The following is a 7289-nucleotide window of genomic DNA, read 5'->3' on the forward strand; positions in this document are numbered from 1 at the left end:
TTGAGTTCGACCTGATTCTCACACTAGTGAGAGTTGGTTTTTATAATTTGGTGGCTAACTTTCACAAATAATTTTCATCAAAATACATCTTGAAAATATATTTCAAAAAAATAAATTACCACCAAATTTTAGATGCCGTTGCGGGGGAACGACGATTAAAAAATAAGTATTCGCTTTATTGCCTCTTTGCTTGTTCACGTTTACTTAGGATTGTTAGTTTTAATTTTTACAAATTTTTTTATCATTGTTAGTTTAATTTTCTTGCAATTTAATTAAGATTGTTAGTTTGTTTTTGCATTTAGGAATTGTAGATTCACGTTGCTTGCTATCTATAGAGCTAAGTTTATTTTTCTTGCACGACCCACCGAGTAGGAAAACCCTTTCATAGGTGATTGTGCATCATTGGTACATTGCACTTAGTTTACTTCTTTTAAAAATTAACTGTGTGAGTGCAAGTGCGTGTTTGATTGTTTCTGTATTTTTTTTTTTGTAAATAATTGCTTGCTCCGTGGTTTGATCACGTGTGCATTCTAGATTTAGTTAGAAAACCATCTAGGATGGTTGCTACACCGGTCTCTACCAAAGGTGCATGCTAGGGCAACACTCACAAGACCATGAGATTGTTCTTCCCATAGAAGATCCAGAGTCTCTAATTAGGAAAGCCCATAGATCAAGCCAAATGACTGATGATAATCAAATGAGCCATCTCCTGAGGGAATACTTTATTCACCCTTGCTTCTTGCATCACGAGACCTGATATGGGAGAAAATACTTTTGAGATCAAGGCTAGCATTATTGAAATACACCCATATTTCTATGGCCTAAGTAATGAGGATCCTTATCCCCATCTTGATAAATTCCTAGAAATTTGCTCAACTGTGAGAATTCACAAATTTGGCGATGAAGCCTTAAGACTTACACCCTTTCCCTTCTCATTGAAAGATAAAGAGAAGCATTGGTTGAAATCCATTATTTCGATTCGAATTACCAAATGAGAACAACTTCAAAAGAAATTTCTAAAGAAATATTTTTCCCTTGGTAAAACAAATTAATATAGGAAAGCAATCACAAGCTTCTTACAATTGGAAGGAGAGAAATTCCATGAAACTTGGGAAAGGCTTAAGGATCTTTTGAGAAGATGTCCCCATCACAAAGTACCAAAATAACAATTAGTGCAATATTTTTATGATGGTCAAATGGTGGATGCTGCTTGTGAAGGCACATTTATGCTAAAAAATGAAGATGAAGCATGGTTGCTTTTCAAAACATTGAGCGATAATTCCATGCACCATGCCTCGTCTTCAAGGTTTGATAGAATCACCTCAGACCCTAGTGGTCCTAAAAAGGGAGGAATGTTTAAAGTTGGGTCCAGTCAAGAATTGCATATCAAAGTGGACCAGTTGACCAAGAAATTAGATCAATTATTAGCCAACCCAACTTCAGATCAAGTGAGTAAAGTGTGCGAGTTATGTTCTAGCCCTGCACACTATGTTTCTAATTGTTTTGCAACACCACTCTATCCTGAATTTGTTCAGGAACAGGTGAATGTTGCCCATGATTTCGCTAGACCCACCCATGATCCATATGCCTCTACCTATAACTCGGGTTGGCGAAACCACCCCAACTTTGCGTGGATAAATCTACAAGACCTACCCACTTCCCACCCATAAGTCAGACCATGTAACTTTCAACAAAGTTACTAAAAGCCCACATTCCCATATGCCCCTTCTCAGCTTAGTCTACCTTCTCCTCAAGAACCCACAATGAGCCAGTCTTTTGAGGAGAAGCTCCTTGAGGCTTTCTCTGACATTAAAGCCAACCTCAACTCCCATACATAATCAATAACCAAATTAAAAATTCAAATGGGACAGTTGGGTGATGCCTTGAGCAGGCACACTGATGAGAGTTTGTCGAGTCAGACTATTGTTAACCCGGGGGATAAGGAACCCATGCACCGTGTCTTACACATGATAGAGTCTCATCAAGAGCATGCCAATGTTGTTATGACCCTTCAGAGTGGGAAGAAATTTCATCCCATTCATGAGACGATTGAAGACAAAAGAAAACAGTCAAGAACAGTCAACTCCTTCTTCTAGGCCCAAGGAAAGTGGTCAAGGCTCACAACCTGAGCCTTCTCTTCCATACATTCCTAAAGCCCCATTTCCTAAGGCCTTAAACAAACAAGTATTTATACTAAGCAGGGTGCCAGAATGCAAGAAATGCTTGACATCTTCAAGCATGTTCATATAAACCTCCCCTTGCTTGATGCCATCCAACAAGTGCCAGCATATACAAAGTTCCTTAAAGAACTTTGTACATAGAAAAGAAAATCTAGATCTTTGCCTAATTTTTTTTTTACTAAACAGGTGAGCTCAATGCTTTTGCACCAAGCACCACCTAAACTTAAAGATCCTGGGGCACCGATAATCTCATGTGTTATTAAGAACAAGAACATTGAGCATGCTTTGCTCGATCTTGGAGCTAGTGTGAACATTTTGCCAAATTCACTATATGACATTTTGGGATTTGGGATTTAAAACCGACTATGACCATTCTTTAGTTGGTCGATAGGTCAACCAAGCTTCCAAGAAGAATCTTAAAAGATGTTCTAGTCAAGGTTGATGATTTTTATTTCCCCGTAGATTTTGTTGTTTTAGATATGGAAGGCACTAACATCACTCACTTGACCTCCATTATTCTTGACAGACCATTCTTAGCCACTGCCAATGCTTGTATTAACTGTAGAATGGGGGACATGGATCTTTCCTTTGGCAATAAGAAAATCAGAATAAACATCTTTGATACTACCATGAGAAATTCAAAAAAATGATGAATGCTTTCATATTAAGCATTTTGATCTACAATTGGATCAAGACATCATAAAATGTTCGGTTTGTGGCTCTACAACATATCCACACACACTTCACACTAAATTACAATTAGGTGTGGATGCTAATAATGTTTTAAATAAAAAAAAAGAATTACTACAGGGTAAACAAGGGCCGAGTTAAAGGTAATGTTGTAGAAAGGGCAAAAGATGAAACTATTTACCTCAGACCTTTTGATTGAGCATAACCTCGAGTCCGTTGATCTCATGGACGATGAAGGGTAACTAGAGATCTGTCTGGTTGATAACGTAAAACTTAGTGCTTGTTGGGAGGCAACCCATCTTAGTGTTGTAATTTTAGTAGTTTTTCTATTTATTTGTTTCTTTTCCTTTCTTCCTTTTTGTGGGCATAAAAAAAAATAGATCATGCATACATGTCATAATGAGTTACAGGTATAGGACTGTCTGGAGCTTCGCAGCAAGACACAATCCATCAAGGGAACTCCAACATTTATATTCGGTCGTATATTTTCGTCTCCCACTACCCTATGTTCTTTATGTGCATTCATGCATTCATATAGTTTCATGCAAGCATGAGAGAGTATCACTGAGGACAGTGACATTCAAGCATGGGAGAAGGTATGATATACCTGAAATTTTTTATCTATGTATAAATTTTTTAAAAAACTCAATAAAATTGGGCATTCTTAAAGCAAAAATTTAACATATGATGATTTTTGCATATCTTTGACATTTTGAGTTGAATTTTAAGCTACATATAGAAATTTTTCCAAAATCGATTTGGATGAAAAGGTTACTTATGTGACATTTGAAGAAAATATTTGTTTATAATTCTTAAAATCTATTATGAATTACATAAATATAGATGCACTAAAATTTTCAAATATGAGCAATGTAAGCAAAAAAAGAAAAAGAAAAAGAAAAAGAAAAAGAAAAAGAGCATACAAATAGTATTTTAATACTTCTAGTTGTAGCACATTTAAAAGCAAGGTTCAGAAACAAGTTGAAGTGCTTTCACTAATGTGATTGAATTCCTAATCATTGAGAGTAGACATGAGTTGAAGTGTTTGTACTCAAACAAATAAGGTAGCTAGAAATATCAAAACTCTCTGTGCAATTATCACATGAGACCTTTTGGATTCGAGTAATTAAGCTTGAGGGGTGTTCTACACTTAGTGCCCTAAAGCTATCTGGTTTGGGAGCCACTGACCCAAAGCTTTCTACAAGGATCCATTAGAAAGCCCGGTTAGTAAAGACATTGCTAAAAATAGAGAGAAAAACTATATGTAACTATGAAAATCCAAGATGTAGGGACCCAAGTAATTAAGATTGAGGGACACACTTTATCTAGTGCCTTAAGGTTGTCTGACCTGAGAGTCACTGGCCTAAAGCTCATTACATGGGTCATGAAATTTAAAAATTGACATAGTGCTTAATGAAAGAAAAAAAAAATAAAAGAGCTTAAAGAAAAGAAAAATATTGCTTAAATTTTTTTTACAAAACAGTGCAAAAGCATTTGTGTAATGATAAATAAAGGATGACATGAGTCAACAATTTTTTTCTAAAAATAAAACATACATAATCTAGAAGTCTAAAGAGATTGAAAGAAATTTTTTTCTACTATGGAGGCATGGATGAGTCAATAAATGAAAAAGAATGTGAATATTTGAAATATACTTGTTAAAAATAGCCTTTACTTGCCTGATAATTTTAGAAAAGTGTAAAAGTATGCATGACAAAGATGTTTGTGGGTATCATCACTGGAAACCCTCACAAGACCTTACTCGTCCACTGAGGTAACCCGGGGGTTTAAAGGGCTTGTTGCATATGCTAAATGCAACCGTGATTCCTACCAAAATGAGTTAGGCATTGTATTTTAATTTTGCATTGATTAGAATAGAGCTTTCATTTCTTGTAGTCTGGGAGTAGTGTTTGCATGAGGACTAGCAAATAGTAACTATGAGAGAATTTGATAATGCATAATAAGTCTTTCATGATTTATTAAAAAATCACACATTTATGTGTCTTTTATTGGTTTGCATTCCATGTTTATGATGTTTATGATGTTTAAAGAAAATATGATTTAAATTTTGTGTGATTTAGAGTTAAAATGAAAAAATTATAGTCATTTTACGATTTTAGAGCGAATTCTAAGGCAATTCAGATATTGATCCAGTCCAAAACACATTAATTAGATATTGGATCCAATGCTAATGTGTTCAACAAACACTCCAACCCAAATCCACTTTTTAAATTTCCAAAAATCCCCTCTCAAATGGTGCCAACTTGTAATTTTAATTTTCAAGTAGATTAGATAATATTTTGAATATTGAGAAAATAATAAGACTTAATTTATAATTTTTTAAGTGGCTATAAATAACCAAAAAGGGGGGGCGTGAATGCTGTCTCCACCCTATTTCATGCCCAACCCCTTCTTCCTCATTTTCCCTTCTTCTCTATTCTTCATGTTTTCCTTTCTCTCTCTCTTTTTCTCTCCTAATTTCAATCTTCTTCTTTATCTTCTTCTTCTTCCTTTCCCCATTGAAGATCAACATGGAGAGCTAAGTCAGAAGGGTACTGCAACATCAACAAGAAGGTGAGGATCATTCTTTCCTCAACCAAGTCGCCGAATGTTCAATCCAGTCATCTCTCCTCTTCCCTCTCTATTGCACGCATAGAATTGCATGCTTATTTCCAATTTCTTTTTCAAATTTTTTTAGTTCTTAATGTGCTGATTTAATTGCTATAATTGCAGCAATTTTCTGTTCTAGCATTAGTTGTTCTTTCAATTTTCAATTTAAAAAAAAAAGCATAAAAAGAAGAAGCAGATCAGATTTTGGAATTGGTGCAAATCCAATTCCAATCATCCGATTGATCTTCTCATTAGATCTAGTTGTTGAATTGAATTCTAGTAGTGTTTTTCATTTTAGATCAGATTAGATTGAATCAAATTCAATTGATTCATGTTCAATATGATATTTCTTTTCCTTCTTTACAAAAATGCAAAAAGAGAATGATGATCCATTCTCAATTGGCATAAATCCAATTTGAGATATGATCAAATCATTCTATAAATTGTAGATCTCATTTCTTTAATTTGATTTTTCTTTTTTGTGATTTCAATTCTGTAGTTAGTTGATTTAGAATTTAGATTTCATTCCATGAATTTCAAATTATTCATTCTTTGATCCACTTCAATGAATCAAAGTGTGAAATTCATCAATTCTGAAATTCAGTTTTTCTGATTTTTTGTTTTATTTTGTTTTTAGCATAAATCAAATTTTTGGAATCCAAAATGAGATCCGTAATTTGGATCCGATTTTTGCTTGAGTCTATTTCATTAAGGAGATTTTTAGCAAGATCGAAGTTCATTTCACTGCCTGTCACGTACTTTTCTGGTGACCTATCCAAAAATCTCAGAATTGTTGTTCTATGATTTCCTATTATTTTCGTGTATTTTGTTTTCAATTATTTGAAGTTTTCAGATTCAAAATTTAGTATTGTAAATTGGATCGGATCACTGAACGAGTCTACTTTCTACTGTGAAATTTTTGTTTAGTTTTGATCCTATTTGCTATGCTTTCAATGCCAAATATGTGAAGTTGTCAGATAGTTGACAATAGATTTCCTATTTTTTTAGTTATTATTCATGTAGTTGTAACTGAAGTTTCACATGAAAATTTTCAATTCCGTTAATTGGATTCTCTTCCTACATGTGTTAGAAAAATCTTTGTAAATTTTTAGAAGGATCTGAATCCGATCGATATCTTGTTCTGCTAAAATACAAAAACCTTTTTTGATAGGAAATTCTGTAATGTGAATGACAAAATTGTAATTTCGTGTGCTCACCCCATTAGTGTAGATTTCACATTTTTTTGTGTTTTTGTTTACTTCTTTTGTAGGTGTAAGCCATGTGCTGATTGGAGTGTGCTTAGTTGAAGAGGATTTGGATTTCAAAAGTGAAAGGCGAAAGCTTTAATTTTCATTTTTTTAGTTTTTCAATTTCTAGTTAATTAGGGCCTTTTGCCCATATTCAAGACTTGTAATTGATTTCATTTCAGTTTGATTGGGTTGCAATAAGATCTTAAACATTTGATTGTTAAATTTTAATTACTTTTACTTTTTATTTTAAGGCAATAATCATAGCATTGAGTAGAATACAAAGCTTATCAAAGACCGTTCCTTGAGTTCGACCCGGTTCTCACACCAATGAGAGTTGGTTTTTATAATTTGGTGGCTAACTTTCATAAATAATTTTAATCAAAGTACATCTTTAAAATACATTTAAAAAAATAAATTACCACCAGAGGTGTAGTGAGAGAAACAAGAGGTGGGGCTATTTATAGGCCTCAGAGGAGGTGTCGGCCCCCATGGGGCCCACACCCCCCGAGTGTCATAGTAAGGAGAGGGTGACTCACCCTCTCCCTCTCAAGGTGTCACC

The 7289-nt window shown here is 34.2% G+C and overlaps 1 non-coding gene across 1 annotated transcript; it reads right to left on the reverse strand.

Annotated features, from left to right (window-relative positions):
- Positions 1–1050: 1050 nt before the first annotated feature.
- On the reverse strand, positions 1051–1156 carry LOC149828379 (small nucleolar RNA R71). Its single transcript, XR_016434495.1, has one exon. It is a non-coding gene; the product is annotated as a small nucleolar RNA R71 (small nucleolar RNA).
- Positions 1157–7289: the final 6133 nt, after the last annotated feature.

This window comes from Nuphar pumila, chromosome 9 (genome assembly GCF_984573655.1).
Source record: "Nuphar pumila chromosome 9, dmNupPumi1.hap1.1, whole genome shotgun sequence".
Lineage (NCBI taxonomy): Eukaryota > Viridiplantae > Streptophyta > Magnoliopsida > Nymphaeales > Nymphaeaceae > Nuphar > Nuphar pumila.